This window comes from Chlorocebus sabaeus, chromosome 3, assembly GCF_047675955.1.
Source record: "Chlorocebus sabaeus isolate Y175 chromosome 3, mChlSab1.0.hap1, whole genome shotgun sequence".
Taxonomy (NCBI): domain Eukaryota; kingdom Metazoa; phylum Chordata; class Mammalia; order Primates; family Cercopithecidae; genus Chlorocebus; species Chlorocebus sabaeus.
In genome coordinates this window covers 10818642-10842418 of record NC_132906.1, presented here as the reverse complement: position 1 = coordinate 10842418, position 23777 = coordinate 10818642, and the positions used below count along the sequence as shown (strand labels likewise).

Sequence of the window (23777 nt, the reverse complement as noted above, 5' to 3'; positions counted from 1 at the left end):
ACAAACTGTAACCACTGAGCCCACTCGCAACCTAAGGCCACTGAACACAATCTCAGGAGGCACTCGTTTCACAGCACATGTTTATGGATGCCCCGATCATAAGTTCTGCATGTCTACTGAAGGCCCCACTGAAATGTCATCAAACGTACCTGTCTGCAGGCTTCCAGAATGATAGAATTCTTTTTTTTTTTTTTTTTTTTTTATACTTTAAGTTCTAGGGTACATGTGCACAATGTACAGGTTTGTCACATATGTATACATGTGCCATGTTGGTGTGCTGCACCCATTAACTCGTCATTTACATTAGGTGTATCTCCTAATGCTATCCCTCCCCTCTCCCCCCACCCCATGACAGGCCCCGATGTGTGATGTTCCCCTTCCTGTGTCCAAGTGTTTTCATTGTTCAATTCCCACCTATGAGTGAGAACATGCGGTGTTTGGTTTTCTGTCCTTGTGATAGTTTGCTGAGAATGATGGTTTCCAGCTGCATCCATGTCCCTATAAAGGACATGAACTCATCCTTTTTTATGGCTGCATAGTATTCCATGGTGTACATGTGCCATGTTTTCTTAATCCCATCTGTCACTGATGGACATTTGGGTTGGTTCTAAGTCTTTGCTATTGTGAATAGTGCCGCAATAAACATACGTGTGCATGTGTCTTTATAGCAGCATGATTTATAATCCTTTGGGTATATACTCAGTAACGGGATGGCTTGGTCAAATGGTATTTCTAGTTCTAGATCCTTGAGGAATCGCCACACTGTCTAGAATGACAGAATTCTAACAGAGAACATAACACCTAAGGAGACATGCCAAATCACAGAGTGCCTTCACTGTGCCTGTGATGAGGAAGCTCTGAGGAGGGAACCCAGACCAGACCCCCATCTCTACAGCTCTTTGACAGAGTCTGTTCACCCAAAGGAAGGCCAGAAAGCATCTAGCCACCATTGTTCCTATGACTACCTTGTGTTTCCAATAAAAACCTACATGCAGGAAGAAAACAAAGACAGCAGTCTAACTTTAGAAATGCTCAAAATCCACTTAACTATAAAAATAAAATAATTTTAAGTAAAGTTTTTAGATTGTGGATTTGAGAAAAAAACAACTTGTGTTTGGAATAGAATTTTGACTTAAAAATGAGAAGCAACATTAGCCTACATGCTGGTGTTCCTGCCATGTGAGTCCTGGCTGGGGCCCTCTTCTCCTCTTGGCCACGAACAGTCCTCATCACACTTGTCCTCTGACTAAGCAACAAGGAAGTACCTGGAACTGCCTGTTTCCTCCAAGCAGATGGTTCCTTGCTTTTCACAACAGATGACTGTAAAATCAGTATGATATTATAAGAACTAGCTGATTAAACACCCCAACTTGTTGGCTTGAGAGTGCTGAATGAACAACCCATCACACCTGGTGCCTGAGTCCCCCTTTTTCCAGGTGCAAGGTGAGACGCTCATTTTAATCTGACGTGTCTGTGGGCATGGTGCGTGTCAGGACCACTTCTCTCTCTCTCTTTTGCTTCCTTAAACCAAGCCAGGCCCACTGCTGTGAACTCAGCTGCTGGAGTTCTTTCAGAAGGAGCATGAGACCAGGCTGCCTGTTTCCTACAGAGGCCCAGACTCTTAAGGCCTGGTCTCTTAAGACCCAAGACCACAGAACCTCAGCCGAATAACACACACTAACATTCTATTGTTGAGGCTTTTTTAATGGAAGACAAAATGTTAGTTTTGATGTTTTTAAATAAATATGACTTAAAAATATATTGGTTTCTTCTTTTGAGATTTGTTGCTGTGACCATGAGGGTCATTGATTCCTTTACTCTGGAGATATTTATTGAGGCGTGCAATATGCAAGGTACTCTGCTAGGAAAATTCTTTCCCATCAGCCTAAACCAGAAACTGTCTGGTTTTCTGCTCTCTTTCCAAGGCCTAGAACCGTTCCCAGCATATAGTAGAATCCTAACAATGAATGAATGACACACTAAGATAAGCCATACCTGCATTTTCCCCCCACTAGGAGTTCAGATTGTTATAAAAATCAGTATAAAGACCTTTCCCTTTGGCAACCTCTGTCTATCAACTAATTCTTTCTTGGAGCCAGAATCAGATAGGCTCCATGGAGTTGACACGGCTTCACAGCAAATCAGTTAATTAACCACTAGATGTTGATAGGACACCTACTTTGTGCAATTTCCCCCCTCCTAGACAAATGAGCCACACAAGGAAGTAACCAAGATAGTCTCTGTTTTCAGAGAGTTTCCACACAAACATAAAGTTACTACAATGCAACCCTGAGGCCAAGGAGGTGGCATCAAGGAGAACTAAAGGAGGTCAGAGGAAGAAGATGAAAGCCTAGGATTTGGCCTTTAACTAGGGGAAGAATGGAAGAAAAGGCCTAACAGAAATGCAGGGTGTGTGTGTGTAGTGTGCATCTGTATGTTGGGAGGTGAGGGAGAATGCCATGGAGGTGAGGGAGAATGCCATGGACAGAGTCCGGGAGAAGCCAGAGCACACAAGGTACACCAAGAGTTAACTCCATTCAGTGTGATTTGAGTCAACTGAATAAATATTTATTGAATGCACACTGTGCGCCTGGCATTGTGATAGGTAAACAATGGTTAACAAGACTGATATGGTTCCTGGGTCACTGGCAAGTGGGAGATACCGAGAAGTAAACGGACAATGACAATATAGTGTGATAAGTGCTATGACAGGGAAAAGTACAGGTGTTATGAGAATGACGTAGAAAGGACCCAACCCAAACACTGGAGTCAAGAAAACTTCCTGGAAGAGGGGATCTCAAGCTGACCCCCAAAGCCAAAGTAGAAATTGGTTCGGTGAAACTGTTCAGGTAGAGTATACAGTACTTACCCTAGAATTGCAAATGTGAAGGACCATGGGGATCTGAAAGTGGCTAAGTTTGTTGGAACACAAGGGGAAGGAGGGCTAGAAAAGAGGCTGGGGATGGAAGCAGTGGCCAGAATTTGCATCTCTTGTACTTCAAATTAAAGAGTTTGGACTTCATCCTAAGGGCAGTGGTAAGCTTGAGGAATTTTATGCAAGAGAATGAAACAAGTGGATTTGCATTTTAGGTAACTATCTGCACTGTGAGATGGCCCTAAAGGAGCAATGGGTAAAAAGAACAAAAGGGTAATGTGCAGTTAGATCCTTGAAGTTTTATCCTTAACACAGTGTAAGAACCAAATGAATATTCTGTGAATGAAGTGATCAATGAATCAATCAGTAATTCGGTTCAGGATTGAAAATACAAGACTTCAAGCAGAGGATAAAGTTGTCTGTATGTATATAAGGGTCAGAATGAAAGCTGATTGGAACACTGACATGTCTTCAAGTCTTGAATCTCATCAGACAAATGATAACAGTTGACAATGGAGTAAAGTGGAACAGAGTAGAAACAGCTTCAGTGTTGGAGTCAAAAGACCAAGGTCTGAGTCTTAGTTTTGATGTGTGCCTTAATTTCTCTGACCATTGGGTTCTACATCTAACATGCCTATTCTTTATGTCCCACTGCATAGCTAGAATGGGAATGGTTATCACAATCTGTGTGCATTTCTGTTTTCAGGTGGTACGTAGGCACTGTGGGAAAACTGATGGCCCAGGGGAGTTTCTAAATCATCCACTGTAAAAATCAGTCAGTGAGTGAAACCTGTCTGACTGACGGTGGAATCGTGGTTTAGGTAGCAGGGGATTTAGAAATCAAGTAGCCAGTAAGTATTGCACAAAGTTTGGACAGGTGACTCTCTAACTTGTCCACTGGAGACCCTGGTGGAGAGGCTGGGAGAGGGCTAGGAAGGGCCCCTCTCCTGCTGCTGCCCCTAACGAGAGTACTGGGCACAGAAAGAGCAGAAACAGGTGGTATAGTTGAGGGTCACAGGGGTCAGTGAGGTAGCTTGGAGAACATACACAGGCAGTTAAGGACATAGTCTAGACTAGGACTCAGCTCCCTGAAGGTCAGTGCTCTTTTCACAACTCCACCTGGTCAAATTAATTATGTCAACTCAAGATCTTAGAAAGGATAACTTATGTAAGATTCAAGCCAAGAGGCCTTCTCATAAGTCTGTGGCTATAGCTACCAGCCAGGGCCAGAGGACCTTATAGAATGAGAAGGCAAAGCAGGAATGCTGGCTGCAGGAGTGAGGCATTTCCCTGGATCCAGTTGTTTGGAAAGAAGAAGCCTTCATGAAGCATGGGGGTGGGGCTATATCCGCGGTGGCAGAGAAGTGCAGGATAAATTATAACGTACCTGAATCCAGAAATAATTAAAAAAGAATAAAGTAAGTGAAGAAAAAGCAGAAGGTGAAGAACTGTCCTGCAAGGAGGTTCTGGAAGAAGGGTCAGTGAACCAACTCGTCAGAAAGTACATCATACCACATAGTTTTAGGAAACACAGCAGGCCTGAGCTCCTTGGTACCCTCAGGAGATCCAAGTGAATAGGCAGAAAGTGACTGTGTTCTGTGAAATACTTCAGGCACCCAAATGCTCCTCTTTCCAGCACTTTTCATACCATCCCCCTCTCCTTCCCCTTAACACACTTACACGCTTACACCTTCTGGCCCACTCCAGGCTGAGTTTTGCTTCTTTTCTGCAGAAGCGTGTGACACTAGGGCAGTATTACTGAACTGAAGAAATGTATTAAAACAGCTTCTTTAAGAAACGTAATTTTTAGCTCATGGCCTTGAGTCCATATCTCTAAATCATCTTCATCTTCTCGTTTTCCAGAAGCAGTATAAAGAGTCAGCTGTTCGGGTAGTCCATATAATTTGTATAAAGTAAAACTCAACTAAATTATTTTTTGGTTTCCTACATTCATAAAGTTAGCCCTCAAGTGTTGGGTTAACTCTATGAATACAGAAAACCAAAAAATAATTTAGTCTCATCTGTCCCCCATAAAGAAGGCTCCACTTATCCATCAGCCATAACAAAAAGGCCACTTTCAGTTTTCCCTGGAAATTCCAAAGCAGATAGTATTAAAATCAAATTGGCTATATAATTCATACTCTCCAGTGATCACTTAGATAGCTCAATTAAGGTTCACAGTCACAGGTATCTCTGACAATCTACATATCTATAATATCCACACACAAACATCTGGGGCAGACATCAGAGTCCCTTTATCAAGACTGAAATCCATGTCTCCTGTGCTCTAATACATTTTACCATCCACACCGTTGAGTTGAGCTTTTTACTACAAATGGTTTTAGGCTCTGATGCAAGACAGGAATTTGAAACATGCATTGGAGTATTTAATGGTGTTAATTTTTGGTGCACACAAACATCAACTTCACTCAACAATCCAGTAATATTGCAAAAAAAATATGCCAGAGAAAGAAATACAGCAATGGAATTCTTCAGCATTGCAAGCAAAGCAGTTCCACTTTCCTGCTGATGCCAACAAGTAATAAAATAGCTGCCTATTTACAGGTCGTTAAATATGTTACAATCAATAAAGAAAATAAAACGAAGAAGATAGGGTGCTTTCAGATCAAACAATTATTCTAACTTTTATACTCAAACATGTTTATTTACTTAAAGTCTTCGAATGTAACCCAAGTTAATTTTAAATGAACAACTGATTGTAACAAGGGAAATATAATCTGTGTGTGTGTCTGTGTGTTTGGTTTTGTTTCAACTGGATGATATAAATGTAAACAATACCTACCTGGAAATATGGATGGTCTCTTCTTCGGGTGCCTCAGGTGAATGGGATCCAAGTTCTTAAAGTTTCTTTGAAGTCTTCCTCTAATGTCATTTCCTATGAGTAGTTCAGGTGGCAGGCTACTCCGTCTTGATGATTTATAATCATTTTGAGATGAATTTAGTTTGTTCTTCGGTCTGGAAAATAAATTGCTGTCATCAACCGCCATTGTCGGGGATACATTAGAGACTCTGAACAAAAATCCAAAAAGCCAAACCCAGTGGCAGCCACCGTCACAGCCACCGTTGCAGCTGCCACCGCCCCAAACTCTGATGTTCTCATGCTTTACCCTGCACTTGTTTGGGAAGCTTAACAAGTTGATAGGCGTGGACTTGAACAGGTGTAGAATTACTAAGTAGCCCCTCCTTTCTACAGTTAATAGCACAGGGGAGGAGAGATCCAAAAAAAAAAAAAAAAAAAACATTAGTTGCAGAAGACTGGGGAATTTGAACAGATGTGACTCAGAGTGGATGGTAACAAAAGTGGTGTAATGGTTGCTGCATGAAATTTCATCTTCATGGGTGCATAAAGCAAACACAGTTCACTATTAAAGAATAAATGCCTATGTAAATTCCAAGTCTAATTTGTTGTATCATTTCCCAAACTCTTACAGATTTTAAACAGTTTTGGGGAAGCATTTTTACATTCCCTCATGCCTTTCAGTTTCAAACTATACACATAACACAGAATGAACACCCTTCTTTATTCAATGTCTTATTTGGCTGGCCACCAACTGGAAGTTGGCTGGAAGAGGGAGATGAGCGATGACTGGTGATGACCAGGAAGGAACCGGTTGTGGGCGTGTGTCAGGCAGCAGTGCCGGGAACCCGCTGTTGCTTGCCACCCACCCCTTCCATCCTGTGCTCCAGCTGGCAGATAGCTTCTCCAGAAGTTCCCACTGCCTGGCAGTGGAGTCAGAGGTCTAGAAAACAAGCCTTAGCCATAGAAGTAATGACAGGCCTCCACTCACAAATAAAAAGTCAATGTTATTATCCTTGCGTGGATTCTGCCTAGCTTTCAACTAAAATGGTCATTGGGTTTGGTGGTCTAAGAAAAACCAGCATTTCTTCACTCAAGATTCCTGCTTGTCCTGTCACCCAGTTTCTTTCTCTCTCTATCTCTCTCCTGGATTTTGCATTTTTATGTCCTTTCCTGTCTTCCCTCTTGCTCTATGTATGTGGAAATGTTCTGCACTTTTTTCCTTAACTGACTGTGCAGAAATCATCACTCTATAATTCATCTTCCCCAGCCATGCCACAGGGCTATGCCCATGTCCATCAGCAATCTCTCTCTGTCACATACATACAACACCCCTTTTGTGCTGCGTCTGGTTGCAATGTGAGAAGATGAGATTTGCCTTTTCTCTTCCCAGTGCCTGAAATCAACAGATATATAACATTATAAGGAATTTAGGGGTCATTTTGGAAATCATTGTTTATTTTGGTTTCCTAGATGCTAAATACGTTTTAATATTTGTTGATATTTAGGAGCTGGTTCTTTTTACCAAATTGAGAATATACTTCCACACTAATACAAATTTTGTTCTCTTTATGCCCTTTCAGCAACAAATCTCCAAACCACAACAGATTTTCTGGAGAGAAAAGCATTTTTTTTTTTTTTTTTTTACAAGTATGCCCAACTAAGAGTTGCCATTATAATCTAGCAATTATAACTATAATTATAATCCAGCAATCATATTTATGTATTAGATTATTAAGTTATTTCACCAATTCTGAGAATCAACTGCACCACTTCCCTCCCAGGACCTAGAATAATTTAGTCAAGTTGAAATGTACCATGAACTTCAAAACAATGAGTAACTTTTATGAAACTATTTCTAAAAGCCCACGAGACTGCCTGAATCTCCCTCACCCTAATGATAATACATTTTTTTCTAGTAAGGAAATATAAAGTAAAAGCATTTTTAAAAGTTTGAGATAATGATATAATAGGAGGAAAAAACATATATTCCTACAACCCAAACTTCAAGAACAGTGTTTACTTTTCAAATATAAAGCAAGATAGAATCCTAGGGCACAAAAGGTTGAGTGCTAACTGGGAGAAATTCGGCAATCAGGAAAGCAGAAGCTCAAGCTCTTCGGTGACTGTGTCTTTCTCCATCACACTGGTATCACGGGGCCAAAGAAGAGCGTGTATTAGATGAAACAGAAGTCTCTAAGGAAAGGCGTTATTATCACACAGAGTGTACACCGGGCATGTCTGCATAGTGTGCCTTTGTCTTTAAGAGTCCAGCTGAAAACACAGAAAGAAGTACATATGCATCTAGAAAGCATTACAATAACAGCCATCATTTACTGCATGCTTAAAACTGGCCAGATTCTGCGCGAAGCGTTTGGCGTGGATTATCTCATTGATTCCTCCTAATCACCCTGTTTTATAGATGAAGATGCTGAGACACAGAGTCAAACATGTAGGAATTAGAGGAGAGAAGATCTGAACACAGGTTTTATCTGACTCCAAAGTTCAAGTTCATGCCTTAAACTACACCACCATAACAATTGTTAAACGTGTATAATATCTAAAAGGAATTAAAAGTCTTTCTCTACTTTCCTAAAAACAATTAATGGTTTTAAGCAAATTCTCACTGCATCAACTGTGCGATTGAGGCGTGATCTGGCTCACTCAACTAGGTTTGCCCTGTGTAACAGTTGCCAGGAAGTCTTTGAGGTTCACAGAATGAAAGAGAAAAAGCAAGAAAATTCAAATTTTTGCCAGAGTATATAAGAAAGTAACTGCATTACTAATAAAGTATCCATGTTGAGGCTTTTCACACTAAAATGCATTTTAGATAAAAGCATTATGTATTCCTGACATTTAAATTATGATTAGGAAAAAAAAAATCCTCTACCCTACTTCAGAGGTACATCAAGTCCTCTAAACCTCTAAAAATTAAATGACCTAAGAGAGGCAAGAGAAGTTCCTGATGTGTCCAACTTCATCTCTCTCCTGCCCAACTCATTTTCCCCTCATAAAGAATCAAAACAGATGGGGATCTAGCTCATTTAACACACTTCTTTTTTTTTTTTTTTTTGAGACGGAGTCTCGCTCTGTCGTCCAGGTTGGAATACAGTGGCCAGATCTCAGCTCACTGCAAGCTCCACCTCCCGGGTTTACGCCATTCTCCTGCCTCAGCCTCCCGAGTAACTGGGACTACAGGCGCCCGCCACCACGCCCGGCTAGTTTTTTGTATTTTTTAGTAGAGACGGGGTTTCACCGTGTTAGCCAGGATGGTCTCGATCTCCTGACCTTGTGATCCGCCCGTCTCGGCCTCCCAAAGTGCTGGGATTATAGGCTTGAGCCACCGCGCCCGGCCTTAACACACTTCTTTAATGGAGAAAAGTGAGAACAACTTGACTTTTCTATTGTTAAAATATTAGAGCAATGTAAACAAGGAAGAATTTTTATTTATTCAAAAGTAGTATTAAACCTGTGAACATGAAAAAGTAAAGTCAGTCATTCTTTCAAAAGAGTTAAATTGGCTGCCACATGAATGACAATCAACCACAGAACATTTAGCGTGGTTTGTCTACATGAGAATATTTACAGATTACAATGTTAAGTCCATCTCTCCTTCCGTATAGCAACAGCCAAAGTGGAATTTTTTTTTTTCAAGTGGTCAGAAGAATGATGATACAGGCTTTGGGCTAAGAGGAATTTCAAAACTTATAGTATAAATAAATAATTTTAAATACATAAATGGACATTTTCTGTTTGAACGACCATTATTACCATTATCATCATTATTTTTGAGACAGGGTCTCTGTCTGTCACCCAGGCTGGAGTGCAGTGACAGCAATCATGGCTCACTGCAGCCTCCACCTCCCAGGCTCAAGCAAACCCCCGACCTCAGCCATCTGAGCAGCTGGGACTACAGGTGTGCACCACCATGCCCAGCTATTTTTTATATTTTTTGTAGAGATGGAGTTTCACCATGTTGCCCAGGCTGGCCTTGAACTGCTGGGCTCAAGTGATCCTCCTGCCTCGGCCTCTCAAAGTTCTGGGATTACAGGTATGAGCCACCATGCCTGGTTGACTATTATGTTTTTAAAGGTCTCTATACCCTTATAAATCCAATACATTAATCTCTTTTGAATTATTTTATTATCCTTCCAGAAGTTGTGTAATTTATATTAAATGATGTTAGAGTATCATGGAAATTTTATTCTTCCTGGTAATAAGACTTTAATCTTCTTTCCCTCAGATTGTTCAAACAGTCTGTAGAAAGACATTTCCTCACTTTGTAGCCATGCTTTCCTTGTGGATCTTGGTAGCTTTTTTTCCATAGAGATGGGGGTTGCCTAGGCTGGTCTTGAACTCCTGACCTCAAGTGATCTTCCTGCCTTGGCCTCCTAAAAGGCTGAGATTACGGGAATGAGCCACTGTGCCCAGCCCTATTGGCAGCTTTTAAATAGAACTGCTGAATTATTTTGCTTGTTGTGAGATAGCTGTAATTATATTGAGAACAACATAATTTTACAACTGTAACCATTTTTCTCATTGTCACCTCCATAGAAATGGTCCGCCAAGAAGATTTCAGGCCTGTATGGATTTACCAAATTAATTCCCAAATCTCAAGCTGACCCAGCTATACTGCATATCCTGCAAACATTTCTTATTTTTGAACTCTATTCAGTTTTCAACTGAGATGACCTACTAATCAGTGGGTTTGCCACTAGGAAAAAACAACAGTATAGAATATCGGAATGATGGATATCACCAAGTCAAACAGGTCAATTGATTTCTCCCTCCAAAAGGTCACCAGCCACCTCTTGTTGCCAACACATCTTTGCTCAATATGGGTAATGATGTTTGCAGTATTACCTGTGGTGTGATTACAGCTGAGGAAATCTTTTCTCAGATCCTAAAAATACAACGTGGATGTTCAGTATTTCACTGGCTCTCAATAGCAATGAACACTAATGACCAGTCTTCCCCTGTTATAATTCTCTGCTCCCTTGGCTTCCACGACCCTATTATTTCTCATTTGTCTTCCTATGTCTCAGGTCCCTTCTGCTCAGATTCTTCAGGGTCTCCTCAAAGAGTCTATTTTCCTCCCTCCCTCTCTTTGGCAGGCCCATTTATTGAATACCTGTTATGTGTTTGGCACGATGCTATGTTCAAGATCTCTATTCTTCAGAATCTTTTCATCTAAAAAAGGAGCAGAACAACAATACACAAATTATTGCAACACAGAGTGACTGCTCTGTGCAGAGGTGACACAAAAAAGTGCTTCAGTCTTCTCTTCCCGATGGAGAGAGGGGATGGGAAAGGGTTCTCAGATGAGAAGTAGTAAGTTCACAAGGCAGATGAGTGGACCCTGGGCAAAGGCACTCAGGTGTGACATTAGCACCGAATGTCCACAGAATGACAAATATAGCAATCCTGTGCCTAACACAGGACCTTACCTCATGCAGAAGTATGGACAGTGGAAAAACAAGATGGGACAATCTGAGAGGGCCAAAGGAAAAACAATCAGTGGTGTTACAATATGTATTTTAACACCATCATATATCAGACGTCTTCCAGATAATAATACAGACTTTAAAAGAGTCTGCATTAAAAAAATTGGCTGTAACTTTTAAAACCAAGTTGGTAATTCCTAACAAAATGTAAGAAGACATTTAAAATTTTCTAACTCTAGTAAGTAACCCTTCTCCTAAACCATCTTTATTTATTCCAGAAACTGTGATACAGGGATTTGCTGAAGCGGACTCTTAACATCGTTTTTAATGTCATGCAGACTTTACTTTTTAAAAACGCTTCAGAACCAGTTTTTACTGGCTTGAAATCTAACTTCATTTACGCTTGCATTCTTCCTTGCTCAACTGTGCAAGTCCCAGCAAAATGCCAGTAAATGCCTGGCCTTTTCTCAAATTAAGGTAAGGCTTAAGGGCACATTTTTTTTTCTAGGCTTGTGTGGCTCTCTTTGTTGAGAGGGTACAACATCCCTCTCTACACTATCCCTGACACGCCCACATGGTCTATGAGAGGAAGTACTGTTAGTTTATGTCTTATTCTTCTGTTAAAGGGATTTAACTACAATTTGCATTCATAAAAGAACTGAAAAATTTTGTTTTTTGTGTGTCCAACTACTAGGACAGTGTTTAACTTGAGAAATGTGGTTGCCAGAACCAGGCTGTCAGGTGACCACTGTAACTGAGAGAGCTGCTGCATCAGTGGCTCCACCATCACTCGGCATTCTCACCTGTGGTTCAACTTGCCTCTGTGAGCTGAGGATGTCTAAGTGCAGGCTCCACCCCCGACTTCTCCACAGTGTCCTAGATATCTACATTTAATTGCATACTGACTATTTCCTGGTGCAAACTCAGCACGTATAAAACTGGTTCCTCCAAATGTGCAGCTCCTGAATGTCCATGATTTTTATTTTACGGAAATGGCACCACATTTACCCAGTGACCCAAGCCAGAAACCTTGGAATTATTCTGTCCAAATCGTGTCATTGTTACCGCTTAAACATCTTTTGATCTGTGTCTTCTTCCTCACCCCTGCTGACACTGATCAGTGGTAGTATTCATTATCTCATTCTTGAGTTACTGCTTCAGACTCCAACAGGTCTGGCTACTTGGAGGCTTAGTTCCTTAAGCATTCTACCTTTGACAGGGCACTTGGCCCTTTAAGTCTTAACTACCTCTGGTTAGCCCATTTCCCTCTTTAAAGACACTAAACAGAACAAGAACAAGGAAACTTCCTCAACCTAATAAAAGACATTTACAAAAAGCCTGCAGGTGATATAATACTTGATGAAAGACTGAATTGCTTGCTTCCCTTTTAACATCAGGAAGCAGGCAGGACATCTACTCTTACTACTTCTATTAACATTGTACTGAAGGCTCTATATGGTGTTATCAGGCAAGAAAAAGAACAAAGAGCATCCAATTGGATATAAAACTGTATTTGCAGATAAAATAATCATCTATGTAGAAAATCTGATGGAACCTATAAAAAAGTTACAAGAACTACTAAGTGAGCTCAGCAAGGCTGTAGGATATAAGATAAATGCCCAAAAATCAATTGTGTTTCTACATTAGCAATGAAAACCAAAATTAAAATGTTTTAATGTCATAAAAATATTAAATATTTAGGAAAAAATCTGACAAAAGATGTGATAGATATGTCTGTTGAAAACTAAAATAATATGACTAAAAGGAATTACAGAAAATTTAAATAAATGGAGAGATATATTATGTTCATTGGTCAGAAGACTCAGTATTGTTAAGCTATAACAAAACGGATCTGTGGATTCAATGTAATACCAGTCAAAATCTTAGCAAAAAAATTTTTTGGTAGAAAGTTACAAACTGATACAAAAATTCAAATGGAAATGCAAGGGATTAAGAATAGCCAAAATTACACTGAAAAAGAAAAATGTTGGAGAATTACTACTACGGATTTCTGTGGGCACAGTGGCTCACGACTGTGATCCCAGCACTTTAGGAGGCCAAAGCAGGCAGATGACCTGAGGTCAGGAGTTCAAGACCAGCCTGGCCAACATGGCGAAACCCTGTTTCTACTAAAAAATACAAAAATTAGCCGGGTGTAGTGGCGGGCACCTGTAATACTCAGGAGGCTGAGGAAGGGAGCATTGCTTGAACCCAGGAGGTGGAGGTTACAGTGACCCGAGATCACGCCATTGTACTCCAGCCTGGACAAAAGAAGGAGACTCCGTCTTAAAAAAACAAAAACAAAAACAAAAAACCTTCTGATTTCAAGACTTGACATAAAGCTACACTAAAGACAGTGTGGTACTGGCATAAGGATAGGCAAAAAGGTCAGTGGGTTAGAACAGTGAGTCCAGAAATGAATCCATAAGTAAACAGACAACTTGTTTTTGACAAAAGTGCAAAGGCAATTAAATAGAGAAAAAATAGTCTTTTTGGTAAGTCGTGAAAGAACACTTGGACATCCATATGCAAAAAAAAAAAAAAAATTAATGTTGATCTATACCTCATATCACATGCAAACACTAACTCAAGATGGACTGCAGGCCTAAATGCAAACTCTAAAACTATACATTTTCTAAAAGAAAATGTAAAAGAAAACCTCTGATCCATGGAAGGCATAATAAACTGGACTTTATCAAAATTAAAATCTTCTGCTTTTTGAAAGACACTGTGAAGAGAATGTAAAGATAAGACAGACTGGGAGAAAATATTTGCAAGGCATTTATTTGATAAAGAGCTTACATCCAGAATATGTGAGGATATCTCCAGACTCAAAACTAAGAACAAACAATGCGATTAAAAAATGGGCAAAACACAGGAGCAGATACTTCATAAAAATGAAGAAGGCAAATAAGTACATGAAAATGTGTTTGGCAACATTAGTCATTAAAGAAATGCAAATTAAAACCATGATGACATACCGCTACCGACCTATTAGGATGGCTACAATTAAAGGAGACTGACCAAACCAAATGTGGAGCAACTGGAATTCACATACGCAATGGTAAAACCATTTCAGAAAAAAGTTTAAAAAGTTCTGAAAAATCTAAACATATACCTACCATACAATCCATCCATTCTACTCTTAGTACCTACTCAAGAGAAATGAAGGCAAAGACAAGTGTATTATGTTCATAACAGTTTTACTTATATAATAGCCAAATACCGGAAACAAAATGTCCACCAACAATTGAATGAATAAACTGGTGTATCTATACAATAGAATACTATTTAGCAATAAAAGGAAGGCTACAGCACGGGTGAGTCTCAAAATAATTAGGCTGAGTGAAAGAAAGCAGACCAAAAAGCTGCATACTGTATGATTCCACCAATATGAAATTCTAAAAAATGTAAGCTAATCTTTAGTGACAGAAAACAGATCAGTGGTTGCCTGGCGATAGTGGTGGAGGGATGGGATGGGGGGATTACCAAGACACTGGATGAAATGTTGAAGGGGTAGTGATGGATTCATAGGTGTATACTTACGTCGGCTGGGCGTGGTGTCTCACGCCTGTAATTCCAGCACTTTGGGATCCCGAGGCGGGTGGATCACTTGAGGTTAGAAGTTTGAGACCAGTCTGGTCAACATAGTGAAACCCGTCTCTACTAAAAATACAAAAATGAGCTGCGTGTGGTGGGCACATGCCTGTAATCCCAGCTACTCGGGAGGTTGAGGCAGGAGAATCAGCTGAACCCAGGAGATGAAAGTTGCAGTGAGCCGAGGTCACGCCGCTTCACTCCAGCCTGGGCGACAGAGCTGGTTTTGGTCTCAAAAACCAAAACCAAAAACAAAATAACTTATCAAATTGTATAAATATGTGCAGGTTATTTATTATATGTCAATTACATGTAAATAAAACTTTTAAAAAAGGCAATGCTACACCTTCTGTCAGTGCATTTGACCAAAGATTTGGAAATAGATTCCAGCTAATACAATTTTTCTTTTTTCTTTTTTTGAGACAAGGTCTCACTCTGTCACCCAACCTGGAGTGCAGTGGTGTGATCATGGCTCCCTGCAGCCTCGAACTCTAGGGCTCAAGCAATCCTCCTGTCTCAGCATCCTGAGTAGGTGGCACCATAGGTGTATGCCACCATGCCTGGCTAATTTATTTTTATTTTTTTGTAGAGGTGGGGTGGCACTATGGTTGCCCAGGCTCGTCTTGAACTCCTGGCCTCAAGCCATCCTCCCACTTCGGCCTCCTAAAGTGCTGGAATTACAAGCATGAGCTGCTATGCCTGGCTCCAGCTAATAAAATTAATAAATAAAAGTGAAAATAACTCTTCTGATTCTATCACCTGCATCAACAGTGAGTGGAAAATACACATATGCCCAAGAGTTATGTGAGTCTTTCTCACTCTGACAAGGACTTTCTCACCCTGAATTATGTTTAAGTTTTAATTTATACACTGTAAGACTCCAAGAATGTCAGAAAGAATGTCTGCTTTGACATTTCTAGGTAACACATTCATTGTTACAGTGAGTTGCCTAGAGAAGGTGCTCAACAAACATTAGAGAAAGAAGGAAAGAGTAAATGAGTGAAGAGCCAAAATGGAGGCTGGGGGTGGGGAGGGGTAAGCATTTCTTGACAGAAAGAGTTTCTTCACAAGCTACCAACAAAAACTGTGAAATAGTTTAGCCCCAAGAACTTCAAGATCAGGATAAATATCGGTTATCTTAGTTGATTTAGGTGCTGGCTTACTACACACCGAAGGCTGGACAAACTGAATAACCTGGAGATTCTTCCCACGCTTTCTGATGCTGCTAATGTTCTTCAGGCTCTTCTATCTGAAGCCTCCAGAAGGAAGTGCAGCAAGAATACCTTCAGTAGCTTTGGAGTGGAATCTCATGCTGCACTGATTGTTGAGGTGATGCCACACATTTAATGAAAAATATTTAAAATGTCCTTGTCACCTCCTGCATCAAGCTGGCTCTATTCTGCGCAATTTCAGGTTTAGTCAGAGGAAAAACATTATAACTCATGGCCATTTAAATGCCAACTTGGTTTTGGGGTTGGCGTTTTTAATAACCTCAGGTACCCAAGAGTAAGAATAGTTTCTCAGAAACTGGTATTAAGCAAACAAAAAAATAGTAATCATACAGATTTAAATATCACAATTAAAAAGCTTGATGTAACGGACAAAGAACACTACACCCAAAAATACTGTCTTTTCAAACTTATTTAGAACAACAACAAAAAAAGGGCTATGTACTAGGCCATGAAACAAATCTCAAAATACCAATTTGTTTTATGTTGGCATGCTATGTAAGGCATTCTTTTATCACTACTCAATAAAACTGAAAATCATTATTAAAAATAACAAAAAAAATTATCTCTGAATCTGAATTAATTATTGTGCATTTCCTCTGGCCAGGTCCTATGCTAAGCGTTTCTTACGCAGTATTTCATTCACGCTCGTGAGTGTGGTACTAACGTTATCTCCATTACACAGTGGAGGAAACACATTGAGAGGCCGAGAAGCTGCATCAGGTAAATAATTCCCACCATGCCTATTCTTCCATTCCCACCAATGTCTATAAAATATAAATTTCCCCGTTTACTCCTTGTTTCCCAACTAATTCCAGGCACTTGCTTTTGCTTCTGCCTTCCATTCCCCTGGTTCCTTATCCACAAAGCATCTCATGTGTCCCCATCCTGATTTCTAGGGATTTTCTATGATGCAGGGAAAACAACAAAATCAAATGAGGGATTTCAAAATCAAATGAGGGATTTCAAAAGGTGTCCTTCCAAAAAAGCAGAATGTCTTTCTACCTTCGAGAGTGAAAAAGGAGTCACCATTTTCTTACCTCTGCCCAGGAACTAAATTCCAATTCAGGATTACAAATGTGCCTATGTAGTGTACAAGATTTCAGAGTCTGGCCTGTTTGCTTGCTGGGGAGTACTAGCCAGCTGCAAAAACACGTGGTCAACGCTGGGAACTGCCTTCGACAGTAAGGTGGGCCTTGACATTCCACTTCAATTCTCCCAGGCTCTCCTATCATCTCAGATGAATCTACCCATCCGTCTATTTATTTTTTATCACTCTCTACATACAAATATTTTTATCTTATTTTACTTATTTTATATCATATTCTAGAAGCTAGCAAAGGCCCAAATATCAAAAACCAAACTTCACAGATGGCCAATCAACACTTTTCTACCCTCATAAAACTAAATATTTGTAGTATTAATTTATGATGAGCAGCTGAAAAACAGGATCTTAAGAAAGCTTTTAAAGCAGATATATTTTTGGTTTTACCCAAATATATACTTATCTTGCTCATTGTATTAATGCTATTAGTAGTTAGGATTTAAAGGGAGGCAGATACTTTCATAGCAACCACAACTTTAAAAAAATCTATATTTCAGAAGCTTTTTAGCTGTTTTTCTTAAATTCTCTCTTTTAGTTACATAAGAAACACATGGTTGTTGCAGAATATTTGGAAAGCACAGAAAAGTAAATAAAAGGAGTCAGAAAACATTTTATAACCTCACCAATCAAGACAACCACTGTCTGTATTTGTCATATTTGCTTCCAGACCATAGGCTTTGTCCTGCCATCGCCAGCCACCCAGATTTAACCTCAGTGCCTGTTCTCAGCCAAAGGAATGAATTCATCCATGTGAATGGCATCATGGGGATGGGAGGGGCCACCCAAGTGAGATAAATGAGTGATGTTGCAGTGTAAGAACACAAACGATGGTAGACACTCTGAAAACTGGGGTGGACATCTCTCCCCTAAATGGGCAGTGGCTTCCCAAGACCCAGGGGATGGTGGCTCCGGAGGACTCAAGGCCCCGATTTGTCTCAACCTCTAATTTTTAAGAGAAACTTATAACCTAGATTTTTATGTTGACATATCTTGATTTGTAAATGTTGGCTTTAGGTTTTCAAAAACACTACGTAGACCAAAGAAACCAAAATTACATACTAGTTGAAGCCTCTGACTTAACCCACTTCCTGGGGCCACATAGTCAGGCTTTCACAGAACTTCTGAAGTGCCTTAAACCGATTCCCCCCCCACCCCACCCCCCTCTGAGATGGAGTGCAGTGGCATGATCTCAGCTCACTGCAACCTCCCTCCTGAGTTCAAGCGATTCCCCTGCCTCAGCCTCCTGAGTAGCTGGGATTACAGGAGCGCACCATCACTTGGCTAATTTTGGTATTTTTAGTAAGATGGGGTTTCGCCACATTGGCCAGGCTGGTCTCGAACTCCTGGCCTCGGTTGATCCGCCCGCCTCGGCCGCCCAAAGTGCTGAGATTACAGGTGTGAGCCACCACTCTCAGTCAACCCATCATCTTCAAATAGCAGATTTGTGAACATCCAAGTCTCAGAGGTGTACGCAGGTGAGAAACATCTATAAAATTCTGCAAACAACTGTCCTGTCTTGGAGATAGACCATGCAAGGAAGCACGTCTTGAATGCTGCAGCAAAGCAGCAACCCTGTTTACCTTTGTTTAACCATCATTTTCCAAACTTAGTTGAATATAGAACTTTCTTTCCCCTTTTGTCTACATAATAACTATTGGTATTCTTTAGCCCTAATGTTCTGCAGAACACACTTTGGGAAATTCTAATTTAACACAAAACTGTTTCCCTAATGGCCATGTGAGCCTTGTGGTAGGCCATGAGAGGAGAAACTAGAATAAGCTTTATGATGCACCTTAAATTCCTGCACATCACGCTCTGTGGGCGCCCTTTCCCTGCACATAGAATAGGTCTTCATGCTATGTAACCAACATATGTCGACCACTTTTGTATGCTACAGAAGGTGGGCTAATTTCAAATAACTTATATGAGACTCAGGAGTCTGATATAAGCTAAATGAATTGTCTCTATAATTGCAATTTATACAGGCAAATAAAGAAATAAATTTTCACTCTTCTGGCATATGCCAACTGTTGGAAGAGGGCAAATGAAGTCAAAATATAGTTTACATTTTTCTACAGGTTGTCCTCAAAGTGGACAGAAAACAACCAAAAGTCAACAATGTTCTCACTAAATCAGTAATTACTATGTTCTACACAAACCTGTATTTTTCTGGCTGTCGAACAAGTTTCTCCACAAAGGATCAGCTATCACACCACCTTGATGAAACGCTATCCTATTAGAGAGGTCAGTTTTTTCCATCTATGATTGCTTATGGTTTTACTTTTGTCTTTACGAAGATGAGCTTTGACTAGTAATTCGATAAAACTATTTTTGTGGCTTCCCGTTTTCCACAATAATTTCTCTAAAATTCTCAAAAGAATACCTCAGCTTAAGCTTTCATGTCTTTGTTTCCGTTCGACCTTTGTTTTCTACCTAGTAGTTACTGGAAAGGCCAGGTATTTAACCGTGGTTTATCTAAATTCCCTTTTCTAAATCAAGATATAGTTCCTAGGAAGTTTCTGGTAACAAGACACTTAAAAGTTCTGTTAAATTTGAGACCTTTGGAAAAACCAGCATGGAATTCTCCATGTAAATCATAACTGAAACAAAAATATAATATTTACCAACTGTGACAAATGCTGCTTCTGCCATTCCAGGACAGGAGTCATAACTAAATTATTTAAATCACTTAATAAGGGAGTTCCATGTATTATTTGGAAGGTAACACACATACACGCACATACACACACATCACACTATACAGATATACATGTGAAGCTTCTTTTCTCTAGAAAATATCTACAATATGCTGGGAGGGGTGGCTCACGCCTGTCATCCCAACACTTTCAAAGGCCAAGATGGGAGCATAGAATAGCTTGAGTACAGTAGTTTGACAACATGGTAAGACCCCATTTCTACAAATAACAAAAATCAGCTGGGCATGGTAGTGCGTGCCTGTGGTTCCAGCTACCCAGGAGGCTGAGGTAGGAGGATCCCTTGAGCCCCGGTGGTCGAGGCTGCAATGAGCTATGAACGTGACACTGTACTCCAGCCTGGGCAACAGAGTGAGACCCTGTCTCAAAATAAATAAATAAATTAGAAAATCTCTACAATTTAACTTCTACTTTAAAATATCAAAAAGACTTTAGTGAATGCTCAGCTCTAAAAAGAAGTAATATACTGTAGAGTTTCCTACTTCCCAGGGGGAAGAAAACAGCTGGGCAAACACACTAACAACACTGTTAGTGGGGCGGGTGTGTATTAAAGAGGCTTCATTAGATACCTGCAGATACAAGGGGCGCTGACTTCTTGCGAACATTCTTTCTTTCCTCAGACCAAACAAGTCAGTCATTTGAATCTTTTTTTTCATATCCTGTAGCTGTCAAACACTCTTCCTTGACATGAATCCAAAGCTGTAATTTTCTGCATGAGCCACTCTTTTTTAGGAGGAGGTGTGTGATTTTTGGTTTCTGTTTTGTCTACATTCCTTGCAAACGCCCCTTCTGATGCAATGTTTCACAAACTACTTACTATACTGATCCCTAGCGGAGGACGGAACAGTGCATACACACACGTAAACACACATACACATGTGTGTGTATATATGTCTATATCATCTATACATCTAAGCAGCTTTGGATTTTTAAACAGGTATTGTTAATCTATGGATAAATTTAATCAACCTCTCGGTCTCCATTCACAAGTACTGGCTGCGAGTTCCTCAGATATATATAATTCTCCTATCTACTTTACTGTCTCAAATTTGCGCTTCTATATCCAACTCCCCGACATTTCCATCTGGATACTCAGGATCATCCAAACCTCAACATGACCAGGATTGAAATCATCATGATCTCTAAATTGCTCCCTGTCCTGAATTTTCTTGACCACCTAAGTTTCTAACTTGGGAAATCCTTCTATATTCCCCCCTCTCATCACCACTATATGCAATTACTGCTAACCAGGTGCTGCCAATTTTACCTCCTAGAACTCAGCACTTCCTCTATTCCTGCCACCCTTGTCCTAATGCAGGTCTCCATTAACCTGTGCCTTGATTCTGCAACAGCTTCCTCTCGGCCTCTAGTGCTCTGCCTCTCAAATATATCCTAAATTTGGTACCAAATGGTTCCATCTAAAAGGCAAGTGGTGAGTTCATGCTCCAGTTTAAATTGTTTCTAAGGCTCCCTATGGGCTACAGGTATAAACGCAAGGTTAGCTCTATTTCCATACCTTGGTATGACAAAGCATTTCCTCTATGACTGCCAGCATACCTTTTTACAGTCATCTCTTTTCAGCAACTCAATTGCATGCAGTTAATACCCCAAACACTGCCCACCCCCAGTTGTTTCTCAGTCTGTGCCTGAGTTCGTGTTGCCACCTCCTCCTGGAATCCTTTGCTAGCACTCTGCTCACTCCTTAATTCCCTTCCCTCGCTCCCTGCACTGCACAATCCCGTCCCAATTCCTTGCTCCATTAAGAAACCATTTTGGCTCTCTGCAGCTGAGTCCGTGCTCCTACCTCACTCTGTACAACTATCTGCCACCATTTTATAATCATCTGCTTCCATATCAGTCTCCCTTGCTGGGATGTACCTCATTTCTTCTTCATCTTTGTATGTGCAGTGCCCGGCATACAGTAAGTGCTCAGTAGATGTCTGTTAAGACTGTGGAACTGGAGCCACATCCTCCTGAGTTTCTGGGGCTGCCTATGCCTTGCCAGGTGCATGTGCATTCTTGCAGAAGGCACCCAGGGCTAAGAGTAAAGGTGGACACAAGAATTGTGTCTTCTGACCCCTTGCAAGCTCTAAAAACAATCTGGGACTTTAGGAGTTATATTTTCATGCATTTAACCAAACACAAATACCTAACTAGTTGATATCAGCAGAAGAAAGGAAGTTAGAGAAAGAAAAATAATAAGAGTTCAGGAACAACTGAAATATTCAGGTAAAAGGCTGATATGGAAAGATAAGGCTGGAATACTTGACCCTAACCTTGTGAAGGTGATTTTTGTGATGCACAAATGGCTCAAATGTGACTCTCAACAACTGCTTTAGTTATCTTTCAAAATGAGAGAGTGAAAAAACAAAATAATGAAAAAGTAACTGATCTTCTTGTTAGTTATACAAAAAAGGGGAAGAAAGGGAAGAAGATTCTAGTACCATTTCATTCAACTGACATTTCTACAGTCTAGATGATAAAAATAGATTTGGACAATGACAACAGCCCCATTCCAAGGGAAAAGGCAGGACTGAGGAAGGGACAGGCTTTAATTACAGCAAGAGGAAGAGGGCAGGCAGGCAGGTGGAATTGTGGGAGCCAAGGCTCTACTGTGTGCCACAGCGAATTGTGCTTCCCTGTGAACCCACTGAACCCCATTTCCCTTCTATGAGTGCTTGCCCTAACACACAACCAGGCCACATGGAAGTACACGCAGGACATCCACTAAGGCTGGGCAGTTGCTACGATTCCACTCCATTCAATACAGCAAACATTTACTGGGCTCTCTCATGTATCAGAAATATAACTCCAAGGTTGGGAGGTGGGAATTAAAAAACTGGGCAGAGTTCCTGAGCTCTAGGAATTTATAATCAAACGAACAAAGGAGAATATTGCCATCTGGCCAGATAGAGAATACCTTGACTAAGAAATGTGTGGGGGATAGAAAGGAAGAGAGATGAAATTTCTATCACATGTATTTGATGAATAGTTTAAATAGAGAAATGAATATAAGTAAAACATTAGTGAACATAATTTGTGCCAACAGGTGATTGTTTGTACTGAATTTCATAAACGCAGCTGACTATACTGTCTGCTGTCAAGTTCAAAGGGTTATTTATGTGCCATTCTGTGGGCAGGATAAAATGTAATACTTTAGAAGCCAAAGTAAGGACATTTACTTAAGATTATATACAACTTATGTAGCTTCTAAAAGGCTACAAAATTTAAGAGCTACAGAAAATTAAAATAAAGCTATAAAACGTACATCAGTTTTCAGGAGGAAGAGAGTAGAAATGAATACCCAGACTTTGTAAGATAAATTGCTGGGTGCAGATTTGTTTTAGCATCATTTTTGTCTAATTAGTAACAAATCAATTTATGGCAGGATATGAAGGAAGAACTGAAAAGCAGCTGCATTTTTACATGGGAGTCAGCCCTGTGAGGAAGAAACACTCCCAGCTAGTCCCTATTGCTGGAATCCCACAGGAGGTTAGTCAGATGCCTCAGAGTTGTTTTGAAGATTAAATAAGATATCCTGCAGAAGGTGCAGCTCAAATTGCCTGGGACTTAATACTTGTTAAGTAAAAGCAATTCCTTGTTCCCTATCCTTTTACTTTCTAATAGCAAATTAAACTACACAGAATAGTCCTGGAACAAAAAATTCATTAAGTATTATGAGTCAAGGAATGGCTTTTTTTTTTTTTTTTTTTTTTTTTTTTTTTTTTTTTTTTTGAGACGGAGTCTCGCTCTGTCGCCCAGGCTGGAGTGCAGTGGCGCAATCTCGGCTCACTGCAAGCTCCGCCTCCCGGGTTTACGCCATTCTCCTGCCTCAGCCTCCCGAGTAGCTGGGACTACAGGCGCCCGCCACCTCGCCCGGCTAGTTTTTTGTATTTTTTAGTAGAGACGGGGTTTCACCGTGTTAGCCAGGATGGTCTCGATCTCCTGACCTCGTGATCCACCCGTCTCGGCCTCCCAAAGTGCTGGGATTACAG

General features: G+C 40.4%; 1 pseudogene; it reads right to left on the bottom strand.

Moving 5' to 3' along the window:
• Positions 1-23777, bottom strand: part of LOC103214253 (elongation factor 1-delta-like) — a 111298-nt pseudogene that overhangs the window by 5134 nt on the left and 82387 nt on the right.